The following is a 15,209-nucleotide window of genomic DNA, read 5'->3' on the forward strand; positions in this document are numbered from 1 at the left end:
AAGAGATCAGTCTAGTTGAAACGTAATGGACGAAATTGCTAGAAGTCAGATTATGTAGAGTTTCAGACTTTTTTCCAAGTATGATGGGAGGATATTGGAGGATTTTAAGCAAGGGAATGATGTGAACTGATTGCTATTAAAAAAAAAATGACTCTGGCATGGAGAGGAGACTGAGGGTAAGGGGCTGGAGAGTGAGAGCAGCAAGAGAGATATTAGTTAATTGACAATTGTAGTAGCCCAGGTGAGAGGTGAAAGTGACTGAGACTGGCCTGCCAGCACTTGAGGTAAATGAAGAGAAGCGGCCAGATTCCTGACATATTTTGAAGATAGATAATGGATTAGATGTGGATATCTGAGAGAAATCAGATTTAAGAATGACTCCTAGAGGGCATCCTTGGTAGCTCAGGGGTTAAAATCTCAGTGCTATCAAGCTATTGCCAGCCACTGCGACATGAGTTTGATCCCCATTCAATCTGCATTCAATCCCCATTCCATCGCAGGTCAGGGAGCTGGCCCACATGGCGCAGCAGAGCTCTCTTGTCTCACCCGCTGCTCCCCTCAACAGTGTATTTCAGTAGTTCGCCCTGTTCTGCTCCCCACTTTGTCTCTGGTGAATCCTCTTACGTCCCTGCACCTCTGGCCTACACCCCAGTTCTTGTATGCATAAATAAATAAAAATAAATCTTAAAAAAAATAATTACTCCTAAATATTTAATCTGAGCAACTAGGTGAATTCTAGTGTTTATGAAAGTAAATACTGTGAGATTCCTGGGGAGAAGGAGGAGCAGGAAGTGGGAAACCAAGAATATATTTGGGACATGTCAGGTTTGAGATATGTATTAGTTATGAAGGTAGGGGTGCAGAGAGGCAGTTGGGTATACAGTTTTGATTTCAAGGAACAATTGCTGCTGAAAATTGAATTTGGAATTATGGAAGTCAAGGTTAAGTGTAGGAAACAAACCGCTCAAGATGTCTTTATCAGAAAGATATTTAATACAGAACATCATTAGAGGGCAGGAGAAATAAAGTTGGAAGGCTGCTACTAGGCTTCAGGGACACACTCTCATTAGACTTCATGGTCAACCCACCACAGCTGTGATCCAGTGATCACCCTACTGCTGCTGCGGAACCGCTGTCCTTTGCCACCTGCACCTGGGTGAGGAAACTGGCTAATGCAGAAACTCACACTGGAGGCTGCTTGTCACTGCCATAGGAAGAATGACTTCCACCTTCCAGATTTTTCAGGATTCGCCAACATTTAAGAGCAGGAGGATAATACACAGGAGAAAGGCAGCTAATGATGGGGGGACTCTAGGATAATGTGGTGTCACAGAGCTAAAGAAAATTAAATACTTCAAGGGAGTGAATGGAGTCAGTTGCTGTTATTGGTAGTATAAGTTGAAGACTGAGAGTTGAGTGCTGAATTTAGCAACTTGGAGCTCACTGTTAACATTTATAAGAGTAGTTGTGGTGGTGTCTACGAGTAGGATAAGGTGAAATGGAAGTGAGGAAATGAAGACAAGAAGTGTAGAAATTTCTTGGGAAGTTTTTTTTCTGTACAGAGTAGCAGGGAAATGATAGTTATGCTAGAGGGAAATGAAGGGCAAGGGAAGTGATTTTTGTTTTAATATAGGAGGTATTTAGCAGATTCCTATGCTGAAGGAAAATTTGAGGATATGAGAGAAAGAAAGGGGAGGATAATAGTGGGCACAAAAAAACTTTTCATAAATGAAAGTGAAATCTAGCGTATAAGCGAATGGTTCGGCCATGGGAAGAAGGGCTGGACATGTGGGGTCTGCAGAGAGTATGGGAACGGATACAGAATCATGTGCTAAATTTGGTGATGGGAGAATGAATACATTGTCCTCTGATTGCTTCTCTTTTTCAGTAAGGCTATCAGCCAGGTTTCAGGAATGTAGAAGGAATTTATAAAAATTGAAGAGAAAAAAGAAGGTTTTAATGGTCCTTTTGGCTAATGAGAGTATATTTAGTGTGCCAGTAGTTCTCAGACTTCAGTGTGCATCAGAATCAGCTGCTGGACTTGGTATTCCACTGATTACTGTGCTCCAGCCCCAAAGTTTCTGAGTTATTAGGTCTGGGGTGAGGCCTAGGGATTTGCATTTCTTTTCTTCTTCTTTTTTTTTTAAAGATTCATTTTTTATTATTTATACAAGCACTGGGCACAGTCAGAAGCGCAGGAGGGTGAGAGAATTCACCAGAGCCGGAGCAGGGAGCAGAGCAGGCAGAAGGACCCAAGTACACTGCTGAGGGGAGCAGCGGGCGGCAGGAGAGGTCTGCGCGCCATGTGGGACCCTCCTCTAGTGGCCGGGGAGCAGCCGGGGATCGAACCGACGCTGCAGAGGCTGTGGGCAGCTTCACAACCCAGTGCTCAACCGCTGCGCCACCGGGGAGGCCCGGGATTTGCATTTCTAACTCTCCTAGATGAATTTGGTGCTTCTGGTCCAGCAACCATACTTCAGTTATAAATTTAAGGAAGATCATTAAATGTGCCAAGTGTGTTTCTCTAGCTGTATTCAGCCATTTAGGTGCAAAGATGGAGAAAGCATTGAGTAGAATTTAACCAGTTAGAGTTTTACGAAGTGAGTTCAGAGGGCTATATAGGATTGATTTGCAGTGATGGATCATCGAATCTAAGCTGGATCAGGAGAGGAGGACATGAAGAAAGTGATGGTCAGCAAAAAAGTGTTATGTATAGTGAATTGGAAATTCTGAGGACGAATTATTGGAGTAAAATGATCTGGACAGAGGGAGAGTAGTGGTCAAAGATTGGGATGTTTGAAATTGAGGTTTTAGAGCTGCTGCAGTTAAGTGACTGAATTGTGTGCAGGTAAAGAATTGAGAGATTAGACACTATAGAAAGCTGTGTGGAGGTTCCTCAAACTGCTGAAAATGGAACTTCCATATGATCCAGCAATTCTACTTCTTTAGGTATCTACCCAAAGGACTTTTTAAATTCACACTTTAATTTAAAAGGACCCCTCCACCCCTGTGTTTATAGCAGCACTGTTTACAATAAGTAAGCTATGGAAACAACCCAAATGCCCAGAAAATAGATGACTGGATCAAGAAGATGTGGTACATATACACCATGGAATATTACTCAGCAATCAAAAAAGATAAACACATGCAATTTGCAGTAACATGGGTGGAGCTGGAAGGGATCATGCTCAGTGAAATAAGCCAGAAAGAAAAAGAAAAAAAAATCAGATGGTTTCCCTTATAGGAGGAATGTAGAGGATCCAAATAAGGGATCAGGGGGGAAAAAAGTTATTTTAATAAAGTGAAAATCAAAATCAACAAGCAACTATAACTGGAGACATTCTGCAGATGGGGAGAAGGGAGTAAGATCAAAACAGGGGTGGAAAGAGCACAAAGGACTATGGTGATGGTACGTGGGTGAATTGGTGGTGGGAATTTCACGGGGACTATAACTGAGATGAGAAAGAATACATTGTAAAAAAATGAAGAACGGGGCCTCCCTGGTGGCGCAGCGGTTGAGCGCTGGGTTGCAAAGCTGCCCGCAGCCTCTGCAGCGCCGGTTCGATCCCCGGCTGCTCCCCGGCCCCCGGAGGAGGGTCCCACATGGTGCGCAGACCTCTCCTGCCGCCCGCTGCTCCCCTCAGCAGTGTACTTCGGTCCTTCTGCCTGCTCTGCTCCCCGCTCTGGCTCTGGTGAATTCTCTCACCCTCCTGCGCTTCTGACTGTACCCAGTGCTTGTATAAACAAAACAAATAAAAAAAAAATGCCTCTATAAAAAAAAAAAAAGAAAGAAACATATTTACAATTTTAAAAAAAATGAAGAACGATGTAAAAAATATTAAAAAAATAAAATAATAATTAAGAAATATGAAATAAAATAAAAAGAATTGAGAGGATGGAGTGTTGGATAGTCCTACATGGATGTAGAAGTTATCAAGAAGAGTAGCAGGAATAGCATGAATTGTGTTTAGGGAACAGAGGACAGTTGTCTGGAAAGCAAGGTAGACTTCATCTCTAAGTTCAGTGTTAGGCAGAGTGTGGGGAAAGCACTGGGGGTTCACTTTTGTCATGCATGATCTTAATTAGATCTTACAGTAACCATAAATGTTGGCATTATTATCCCCATATTTACAGAAAAGGAAACTGAAGCTTAAAATAACTGGCTGACAGTTACTGCTTGTGAATATTAGAGGTGGCATTATGTGAGTCCAGTGGAAGCAGGTAGGATTCAGTGTAAAATGTACTTTTTAGTAAGTAGAGGTATGCATATTATTTCTGTGGAGGAGGTGAGTTCCCTATCACTGGAGCAGATGTCCACCTGTTGCTATCACCACTGCAAATTTAATCACAGAATGGTATAAGAAGCAAATCACTATGTAGTCAGGGATGAAGGGAATTTTATTTACTATCGGAGGAGTTGAATTCAGTTATCTCTAAGATAATAGTCTGTGCTGTGCTTGTTACACAAAATTGTAAATTCACTAAATGTCATTGAATTGTGAATTGTATGCTTTAAAATGGTTAATTGTATTTTATCTGAGTTTCACCTCAATTGAAAAATGTCTGTGGTTAAAATGCTTATTTCCATTTCATTTCTGCTGAATCCATCATTCTATAGAATTGCACATGTGAGACCTTTCAGTACAAAGAAGTAGAAAGGTAGTTACTGCTTTCATGGAACTTAGAGTTTGGGGAAGGATGTATATATGTTTTGGTACAAAGTGTTAACTGATCACATAGGTGATAAATCTTAAGCACCCCCTGCCCCCAAAATGGTATAAATAATTGCTGTCGAGTTTTTGAGGATAAGAGCTCCCTTGGGTTCCACTACCTATTTGTACCTCAGTGTCTTTGGCACAAAACATCTTTCCAGGTGTCCTACTTTTTCTCAGTGTTAGAATTTGAGACAGGCTATTTGCTCAGTTTTCAAAATCATCAAGTTTAAGCTATGACATCACTTCAAAAAATTGTAGGGGAGGATTAAATTGATATTTTTTTAAAGGAGCACCTTGTTAGGTAAATCCCCTGGGAAAGAACTCTGTGGCAAAAATATAGGGGATCGTTGTGTTTTTGTTAGGCTTGCTTACAATGTGGCAGAATTTATTTTGAAAATATATTCCTTGTTTTAAAAAAAAAAACTACTTGGGTTTTGTTGACTAATTTCTATTAGTATTTTAAGTATTAATTTTTCACAATGGTGTTACAAACATCTTGAGCATCTGCTATTAAGAAAAAATCAGCTGTTTTTATTTTACTTTCATTTTTAAAATGTCTATTCTTATTTTGCAGTGTTTTAACAGAAGTTCCTTTGTACACTACACACCCAGTTTCTCTTATTCCTAAATCTTTCATTAGTATGATTGATTACAAAAATTTTAGTCTTCCTCCTATGCTTTTCTACTTTTCATACTATTACCACAGTCACAATACCTTCCCCCCCTCTTCCATGTGTGTTTTTCCCCCCCTAGTCCAAGCAATTCTGTGACACCAGCTGGGTCCCCTACATTTTAACATTATTCTGACACTATCTACGCAGAGATAGTGATATTGACAGAGCCCACAGTTTGAGATGCCAATCACAAGTCCAGGTTGTTATATGAGCTTTTGACCAACTGGCTATGAATTAGAGATTCCCACAACTCCCTCCCCTGATTCTCTTAAGTTGTTTGAGTGGCTCATAGAACACAGGAAAATAGTTTATGTACTCTTTACTAGTTTATTATAAAAGGATATGATAAAGGATACAGAAAAATGTCCTGTAAAGCAAGCTATGTTTGGAACCACAAAGAAGCTTCTCTGCCCTCTTCTGGTGAGCCACTCTCCTAGCACTCCTGTGTGTTCAGCAACCTGTAAGCTTTTTGAATGTCATACCATTGGCATTTTTATGGAGACTTCATCACATACCTATAATCAATTATTAACTGTATTTTCAGCCTCTCTCCCTCCCTGGAGAATAGGGGCTGGAACTGAAAATCCAAAGCTTCTTTCTAATCACGGCTTGGTTTTTGTGGTGACCAGTCCCCGTCTAGGAATCCAGAGTCATGTCTTTAGCACAAAAGAAACTGTTATCACCCAGGAAATTCCAAGGAATTTAGAATCTCTGTTAGGTACTAGAGTCAAAGACCAAATATTGGATCAAAAGTTTCTTTTAGTACTCTTTACTCTTTAGGAAATAACAGGGACTGTCTAGGAGCTCTGTATCAGGAACCAGGGGACAGAGACCTGTGTGTGTGTGTATATGTGTGTGTATCTCACAAGGGTATATTTGTTATAATTGATGACCAGGTACTGGTATATTATTAACTATACTGCATCCATCATTCAGTCATTTCTTAGACTTTCTCTGTTGACTACCTTCATAGTTTTAAGGATTATTGGTCATGTATTTTGTAGAATGTCTCTCAATTGAGATTGTTGATGGCTTTCCTAGTATTATATTGAGCTTATAGATTTTCTAACATTTTAGATGGTTAAATAGTTATGGTTATGTGATTGTAAAAATGTATAGAAATGCTGATGGCTGAGAATTTTACTGTATATTTATATTTTGGGGCATGCTCTATGATAAAACTTTGTAGATGAGAATTTTAGGGTGAAATAGGTACAGGTTTTAGAAGCCCAATAACGTATGAAAAGAATGCTGGTCAATTATTTGAATAAATATCACTAGGAGCAAATCTTTATTGAGAACCTGTTAAAAGGAGGGTCTTGCACTACTTGTCAGTCACACTTCCCCCCATCAAGTCCTGTGGGAGCCCTGCATAAAATACACAATAGTCAAGTGAAAACCAGAGTGCTGCTTTGTGAGTAGTTGCCCATAGGAATAGTGTAGTTCTTTGGAAAAAGGTTGGGTTAGAGTAGGTAGTTTGGGCCTCAGGGAGCCTTCTGTCTTACCCTAAATCTACAACTTGGCCTTAAAATTCTCAGTCATAGCTTCATTTTGGGGAGTGTGTTGGTGGAGAGAAAGGAAGCACCTTGCCATCTTGTATTATATAACTTTACTTAGTGGTGTAACTGTTTATTTTATTTCCTTCAATAGATTGTAACCTTTGTGGGGACGGGGGGGTCTGGTTTATCTTGCTCACATTATAGCCTCTGGTACTTCGGCTATTCCTGAGAATATGCTAAGTGTTAAATTAGTAAAAAAATAAATGCAAGTTTGTCAGGTTGAACAAGGAACAGAAGGTGACTCTGGGTAACTGCATGTAGAAAGGTAGAGCATGCTTGTTTGACATGTTAAATAAATTCTTCCAGATGTTGCTTGCATTCCTCTGCTCTAGGAAACCTTGGATCTCCCTTCATTTCCTGTACCCTTACTGATCTTAGCCAGCATTCTGCATCGTGGACACTTAGCATTGTTATCTTTTTATATAGTATAAATGCTTTATTACCTCAACATTAACTTTTTTCTGAATGCCTGTTATGTGCAAATATTGGGCTAGGTGTCATACCTATTTTATTATTTTATTTAATCCATTTATTTAACCAGCATAATATGTAATAGGCAGGTGAGACTTAGGAAGATTTAATAATTTGTCCATGGTTCTATACTATTTCAGAAGCTTGAGACCTCTTCTACGCTGTTTTTAACAGGATACACTTTAATTCAAGTTTATATGCCAAATGAAGGTCCTTTATACTTTTAGAACTCACTACAATTCCATTCTTGTTTCCTTGTTTTTCTATTTGACCAAAGGACCCTGTTAATCCTAACCCTTCTCTAAACTTGTGGAGATGAACAGCAAGACGGCCAGATGTTTAACTTAGTGATTCCTTATATGATAAACTATTATTATAAAACTATTTTTATAGAGAACAGACAAAAATAAAGTTTTATAATTGCCCAGAGAAAAGATGTTTTTCAAAGTGTGTAAGGCATTTCAGTTTTGATGCTTTAATATTAAGATGTCCCCTGTAGTCTTAGAAACTATAACTTTTCAGTGTTTGTTTTAAAACTACTTTTCTTTTTAATACAAGTAGATTTTGAGGTAGAGAGCACATTGTCATGTGGAATTACTCTGTGAAACCATTTGAATAGACTTGAAACGTTGTTTATACATAAATAAATTCACCACTCTCAAAAATACTCTGAACAGACACAGTGTATGGCATCTGCAAGTCAGCCTGCATTTAAAACTGAGTTTAGACTACTTGAAGGAGGTGGCGAAATGGGTCTCTGATAGAAAGTCAATGAAAAAAGCAAGGTGTTGTTTTTTTAAAATTCCTTTTAACTTATATTGGGAATTCATTAAAATTTCTTTTGAAAATGTGTTTTTTTGTGAGATATACTTAGCATAACAACTACAAATATTTGTGTCTTATGATTTCTTTTGTTTTCCTTTTTAAAATACTTCTTTCCAAGTGGAGAATTGGCATTATCAGTTTGATTCACTGTAACTCTCTTTTATATGTTGTTTATTCATCCAGCAACAATTTATTGCTTTTCCACTACTTATTGTACTGGCTGTGTGATGAGGATAACAATTTAAGCAAGATACGTTCCCAGCCTTCGAGGAATTTTGATCTGTGAGTTATTCAGACAGCTAAGCACAGAAACACAGTTGTAATAAATGCTCTCACAGTGTCCTATGCTTCCTGCTCTGGGATCACAGGGAAAGTGGTTCCAAGGTAGTTAAGGGAAACTTCCTGGAAGAAACAATACCTTATTTTCTTTTCCTTTCTTCTCTACTCTTTCCTCAGAACGTTGTAAAAAAGCGAAATCCTGCATATTTGTTTATAAAGTAACAAACCCTGAACTTTTGTTCATGATCTAACTACCCCAACTCTGTTCCATCTCACTCCTTAGTAATCACCTTTACATCTTTGTATTTTCCTTAATGATGGTTATTCTAAAATCTTGAAATAAATTATTTCGTTTCTGTTTATTTGATAATCTTTAGATAGGGACCTTTGTCTTTGGATAGGAAAGATGAGGAATTCAGCACATTGATAGTATTTGTAGTATTATAGACACCATTTGGTATTCATCTTTCTCCTGGCTTATTTTGCTTAGCATAATCCCTTCCAGCTCAATCCATGTTGCCACAAATGGCATGAGTTTATCTGTTTTGATTGCAGAGTAGTATTCCATTGTGTATATATACACATCTTCTCGATTCACTTACCTGTTTTTGGGCATTTTGTCTCCATGTCTTGGCTAGTATAAAGAGCGCTGCTGTGAACATAGAGTAAAGGCTTACTTTTGAATAAATGTATGTATGTATTTATGTATGTATTTATCTATTTTGGTAGATACTTACGAGAAGAATTGCTAGGTCATATGGCAGATCCATTTTTATTCTTTTCAGAAACCTCCACACTGCTTTTCCTAGGGACTGGATCAGGCTACATTCCTACCAACAGTGTAAGAGGGATCCTTTTTCTCCACACTCTCACCAGTACTTGTATTTGGTCATTTTGATGTTGGCCATTTTCACTGACTTTAGGTGGTGCCTCATTACGGGTTTGATTTGCATTTCCCTGATAATAAGCGATGATGAACATTTTTTCATGTGTCTGTTGGCCATCTGTATGTCTTCTTGGGAAAAGGGCCTATTTAGTTGTTCTGTCCACTTTTTGATTGAATTATTTGTTTTCTTTTTCTTGAGTTTTATGAGCTCTTTGTAGATCTTTGGTATCAGTCCCTTGCAGATCTATGGTGTACAAATGTTTTTTCCCATTTAGTAGGGTGTCTCTTCACTTTAGTTGTGGTCTCTTTTGCTGTACAGAAACTTTTACTTTGATGTAGTCCTAATTGTTTATATTCTCTTTTGTTTTCCTTGCTGCTGGGGATGAATCTGCCAAGATCTCTGAAGTTTATGTCATGGAGTGTTTTATCTATGTTTTCTTTTATGTATTTTGTAGTTCAAGTCTTAAATACAAGTCTTTTATCCATTTTGAGTTGATTTTTGTATATGGTGTCAGGTAGTGGTCTGGTTTCATTCTTTTGCATGTGGCTGTACAATTTTCCCAACATCATTTTTTTTTAAGGTTTATTTCATTTATACAAGAGCTGGGGTACAGGCCAGAGCCGCGGGAAGGTGAGAGGATTCACCAGAGGCAGAGCGGGGAGCAGAGCAGGCAGACAGACCGAAAGCACTGCTGAGGGGAACAGCGGGCGAGACATGAGAGGTCTGCTGCGCCGTGTGGGATTCTCCCTGGCTGGCCAGGAATTGAACCGGCGCTGCAGAGGCTGCGGACAGCTTCACAGTGCTGTGCTCAACCCGCTGCGCCACTGGGGAGGCCCCCAACATCATTTATTGAAGAAACTTTCCTTGTACCAGTGTATATTCTTTATTCCTTTGCTATAGGTTAACTGTCCATATATGTGTGGGCTTATTTCTGGGCTCTCAATTCTATCCCATTGGCCTGTGTTCCTGTTTTTGTTCTAGTAACATGCTGATTTAATTATTATGGCTTTATAAGTATAAGTGTAGTTTAAAGTCTGGAAGTGTAATGCCACCATTTTTCTCCCTTTTTGTCGGGTTGTTTTGGCTATTTGAAGTCTTTTGTGGTTCCATATGAGTTTCAATAGTGCTTGTTCCAGTCCTTTGAAAAATGCCATTGGGATTTTTAATGGAATTGCATTAAATTGGAAAATTGCTTTGGATAGGATGGCCGTTTTGACAATGTTGATCCTTCCAATCCATGAGTAGGGGATACCTTTCCATGTCTCTGTGTGTATGTGTGTGTGTGTTTAAACAATGTCTTATAGTTGTTTTTTTTTTAATAGAGGCATGTTTTATTTATTTATTTATGTGTTTTGTTTGTTTGTTTTTGTTTATACAAGCACTGGGTACAGTCAGAAGCGCAATTGCGGGAGGGTGAGAGAATTCACCAGAGCCAGAGCAGGGAGCAGAGCAGGCAGAAGGACCGAAGTACACTGCTGAGGGGAGCAGCGGGCGGCAGGAGAGGTCTGTGCACCATGTGGGACCCTCCTCCAGTGGCCAGGGAGCAGCCGGGGATCGAACCAGCGCCTTAGAGGCCGCGGGCAGCTTCGCAACCCAGTGCTCAACCGCTGCACCACCACCGGGGAGGCCCAATGTCTTATAGTTTTTCTTTCACCTCCTTTGTTAGGTTTACTCCTAGGTATTTACTTTTTTGTATGTGTGTATTGTAAATGGGATGAGAGTCCTTGTCTTGTGCTGGATCTTAGTGGAAAAGTTTTCAGTTTTTCACCAAAAAGGGGGGTTGCTTTTCACCAAAAAGTGATGCTAGCTGTGAGTTTGTCATATATCACTTTTATTATGTTAAGATATGTTCTAATGATTCCCAGTTTTTCAAGGGGTTTTATCATAAATGGATGTTGAATCTTATCAAATACTTTTTTGGAATCTACTGATATGATCATACAGTTTTTAATCTTTCTGTTGATTTGGTGAATTACATTGACCAGTTTTCAGATGTTGAGCCATCCTTGTGTCCCTGATATAAATCCCACTTGGTCGTGTTGTGTAATCATTTTAATGCATTGTTGGATTTGGTTTGCTAAGATTTTATTGAGGATTTTTTGTGTCTCTATTCTTTAGGGTAATTGGTCTGTAGTTTTCTTTTTGTGTGTTGTCATTGTTTAGTTTTGGTAGTAGAGTGACATTGGCCTCTTAAAATGTGTTTGAGAGTATTCTTTCTCTGTTTCTTGAAAAAGTTTGAACAGGATAAGGTATTAGTTCATCAGGGAAAGTTTGGTAGAAGTTCCTGGTGAAGCTCTCTGGTCCTGGGCTTTTGTTTTTTGGGGAAATTTTTGATTACTGTTTAAATATCCTTGCTTGTAATTGGTTTAAGTTTCCTATTTCTTCCCTATTCAGCATTGAATGATTATATGCTTCTAAGAATTTGTCCATCTCACCTAGGTTTTTTAACTTGTTTGCATATACTTGTTCATAGTAGTCTCTTTTTATTCTCTGGATTTTTGTAGTGTCTCATAACTTCTCTTTCATTTTTGATCCTATTTATTTGCATTTTCTCCCACTCCCCCCATCCTTTTTTTTTTTTTTTTTTTTTTAGTGAGCTTGAGTAGATATTTGTCTGTTTCATTTATTTTTTCAAAGATTCAGCTTTTGGTTTCCTAATCTTTTGGACTGTCTTTTTTTATTTCTATTTAATTTATTTCTGCTCTAATTTTTATTATTTTCTTCCTTCTATTAGCTTTTGCTTATTGTTGTTGTTCATCTTTTTCTAGTTTCTCGAGATGAGATTCTGGATTGTTTTGTTTATAGATATTGGCCTGCATTGTTATACACTTGCCCCTTAGTACTGCTTTTGCCATGTCCCTTAAGTTCTGGTTGGTTGTGTCCTCATTATCATTTGTCTTAAGGTATCTTGTTTTATTTCTTCTTTGATTTGCATTTGGATTTAGCAGTCTTTCAGTAGTGTGTTTTTCAGTCTTCATGTTTGAGAAGATTTTCCTTCTTTCTTTCTGTAGTTGATTTTTAGTCCAGTACCTTTATGGTCAGAGAAGATGATTATTACAATTTCAATCTTGGTGAATTTGTTGTTGATACTTGTCTTATGATGTAGTATGTGGTCAATCCTGGAGAATGAACAATGTGCACTTGATAAAAATGTGTATTTGGCTTTTTTGGGGGCTCAGTGCCCTATAAATGCCTGTTAGACCTATGTGGTCTAATTCTTTGTTTAGATCAATTGTGTCCCTGCTTATTTTCTGTCTAATTGATCTATCCATTGGTGAGGGGGATGTCTTGAAGTTTCCAAACGTATTTCCTCCAATGTCTGTCTCCAGAGTTGGTAGTAATTGCCTCGTGTATTTTGGTGCTCTTTCATTTATTGAGTATATATTGATGAGTGTTATGTCTTCCTGATAATATTATTCCCGTAGTCATTATGTAATATCTATCCCTGTCTCTTGTTACCTTTTTTAAGCTGGATATCTATGTTTTTGATATATGGATAGCTATCCCTAGCTTCCTTTGGATCTCTTTCACTTGTGGGATTGTTTTCTCCCATCCAAGTACTAACCAGGCCTGACCCTGCTTAGCTTCCGAGATCAGACGAGATTGGGCGCGTTCAGGGTGGTATGGCTGTAGGCTGTGGGATTGTTTTCTAACCCTTTGCATTCAGTCTGTTTATCCATGGAACTTGGGTATGTTTCCTAGAGACAGCAGAATGTTGGTTTCTGTTTCCTAATCCAGCTTTGTGCCCCTTGAATGGTGAGTTCAGTCCATTTACATTTAGCATGATTATTGATATATGAAACTCTGATACTACCGTTCTGTCTATAATTTTGTGGTTCTATTTGTTTCCTTGTTCAGTTCTTTGTGTTTGTCCTTCACTTTGGTTTAGATTCTAGAGCTCCTTTTAATATTTCTTGGAAGGGAGATCTAGTGATTACAAATTCTTTAGGATTATGTTAGTCTGAGAAGGCCTTTATTTCTCCTTCATATCTGAAAGAGAGGTTTGCAGGATAGATTGGTGCTTTTTGTCTTGGAATATTTTGAATATGTTTTCTATTCTCTTCTTGTCTGCATTGTTTCCTCAGAGAAGTCCCATGTTAGCTTAATTGGGGTCTTTTATCAGCTATCTGTTTCTTCCCACTCATCAGCTTCATTATTATTATTTTTGTCTAGGATTTCTGGAAGTTTCACCACCATATGTCTTGCTGAGTGAAGGTCTTTTACTTGGGGATCTTAGTGGCCTTTTATCTTCCTGTATTTGTGTGTTTGATGTCTTTTTTCAAGTTCGGGAAGTTTTTTCCCATTATTTCTTTTAAGTGTTTTTCAGTTATCTTCTCTCTCTCTCGTCCCTTCCTGGGATTCCTATGATTCTTATATTTCCTTTCCTCAGGGAGTCATTCTCTAAGTGTTTTTTCTTTCTTTTTCTTATTACCACTTTTTTTTTTTTAAAGATTTATTTATTGATTTATACAAGCACTGGGTACAGTTAGAAGCACGGGAGGGTGAGAGAATTCATCAGAGCCAGAGCGGAGAGCAGAACAGGCAGAAGGACCGAAGTACACTGCTGAGGGGAGCAGCGGGCGGCAGGAGAGGTCTGCGCGCCATGTGGGACCCTCCCGGGCAGCCGAGGATCAAACTGGCTCTGCAGAGGCTGCGGGCAGCTGGGCAGCTTCAAAGCCCAGTGCTCAACCACTGTGCCATCAGGGGAGGCCCCTTATCACCACTTTTTTTTATCTGGATTCTTTCCCACTTTTGTATCTTCTAGGTCACTGATTCTCTTCTCAATTTGGTCTGTTCTGTTTATGTGGCTTTCTCCAGAATATTTCATCTTCTCCATTGATTTTTTTTTTAAGTCTTGCAATTCCATTATTTTCTTTTCAAAGTTTCAATTTTGATCTGCTTTATTGATTATGTTTCTCATAGCATTCATTTGCTTCTAATTTTTCTTGCACATTTCTGGTCTGTTTTTTTGTGTTTTCTCTGTATTGTTTCATTTCTTAGAATTTCTTTATTGTGTTAATTTTGAATTCTGTGTCTGATAGGGAGAAAAGCTCTTCCATGTGTTTGGGATTGGATTATGGAGGTTTGTTCTCTCTCTGTGGTGTATTGTTCCCCTGAGGATTTAAGTGCCCATTTATATATTTCTTTCTTCCCATTGTTTGTTTTCACGGCTATGGTGTTGTAGTTGGAGCTTCTTCTGGGCACGGGTTCTCCCCTCCACACCGTTTTGCGTGCTGTCCAGTAGTGGGCATGGCGTCTGGGGCCTCATGGACTCTGGGGTGGCATGGGGTCTGCCAGTGAAATATCGTTTTGCAGAGTATGTAAATTTCAGTTTCACTTTTGTCTTTTAGTTCTTTGAAAATATTATTTCATACTCTTGTAGATTTTACAGTTTTTAATGAGAAATCTGTCAAATGTATTTTTGTTTCCTTTTATGTAATATGTCATTTTCTCATACTGTTTTTTATGATTTCCTTTTTATTACTGTTATAAGCAATTTGATTATAATATTCCTTGGTATAGTGTTCTTTTTGTTTCTTATCCTTGGATTTCTTGGGATTCTTAGTTCTGTGGATTTGTAGATTTGGAAATTTTTCATTCATTTCTTGTTCAGTTTTTTTAGTCTCTTCATCTACTATTTTCTCCTTGAATTCCAGTTACAAATGATTGGACATTCTAAAGTTATCCCACTACTCAGTGATACTTTTGTTTTTTTCTTTTATCTTCTTTCATTCTTATTTTGAATATTTCCTATCCAAATGTCCAGAGACTTTTAGTCTTCAGTTACTAATCATTTTC

The 15,209-nt window shown here is 38.4% G+C and overlaps 1 protein-coding gene across 2 annotated transcripts in view; it reads left to right on the forward strand.

The window, feature by feature from the left end:
- UVRAG (UV radiation resistance associated) overlaps positions 1–15,209 on the forward strand; it is a gene marked incomplete at both ends in the record, with an annotated part of 258,086 nt that overhangs the window by 83,028 nt on the left and 159,849 nt on the right. The gene's annotated exons all lie outside the window — the stretch shown is intronic.

The sequence above is a fragment of the Talpa europaea genome (genome assembly GCF_964194135.1).
Source record: "Talpa europaea genome assembly, chromosome: 1".
Classification (NCBI taxonomy): Eukaryota; Metazoa; Chordata; class Mammalia; order Eulipotyphla; family Talpidae; genus Talpa; species Talpa europaea.